At 66.5% G+C, this 373-nt stretch overlaps 1 protein-coding gene across 1 annotated transcript in view; it reads left to right on the plus strand.

The window, feature by feature from the left end:
• The window catches only part of MAPRE2 (microtubule associated protein RP/EB family member 2), a 115843-nt gene that overhangs the window by 375 nt on the left and 115095 nt on the right, over positions 1-373 (plus strand). The window lies entirely within an intron of this gene.

Here is a 373-nt window from a genome sequence, read left to right on the forward strand (position 1 = left end):
GCTGGCGTCTTTTCTGCGGAGCTCTGAGGGCGGCAGGGAAGGGATCTGCAAGGGGGGAAGTCTGGGAGCCCACCAGGGGTTCCGCTCACCGGGTCGGTTTCTCTCGCGAGGGGAGATCATGCTCCTCCCAGAGCCAAGGCTCCTAAACGTTGCTGCGCTTAGAGCCACCTGGGCGCTTGGAGGAACCCCGACGCCCGTCTCGCATCGGCGTCCCTGTAAGTCCGACTGTCGGAGGTGACAGCCCGGGGTTTCCTCGTAACCTGTAACCTCCGGGGGACTCCTGGCCGCCACGGTGCAGCGCGTCCGAGAACCACTGATGCAAAGGGGGGGGCCCGCGGCCAGCACTGGCAGGCGATGCGAGACGAGATGCCGG

Source organism: Myotis davidii, unplaced genomic scaffold, assembly GCF_000327345.1.
Source record: "Myotis davidii unplaced genomic scaffold, ASM32734v1 scaffold520, whole genome shotgun sequence".
In the NCBI taxonomy this organism is placed as follows: Eukaryota; Metazoa; Chordata; class Mammalia; order Chiroptera; family Vespertilionidae; genus Myotis; species Myotis davidii.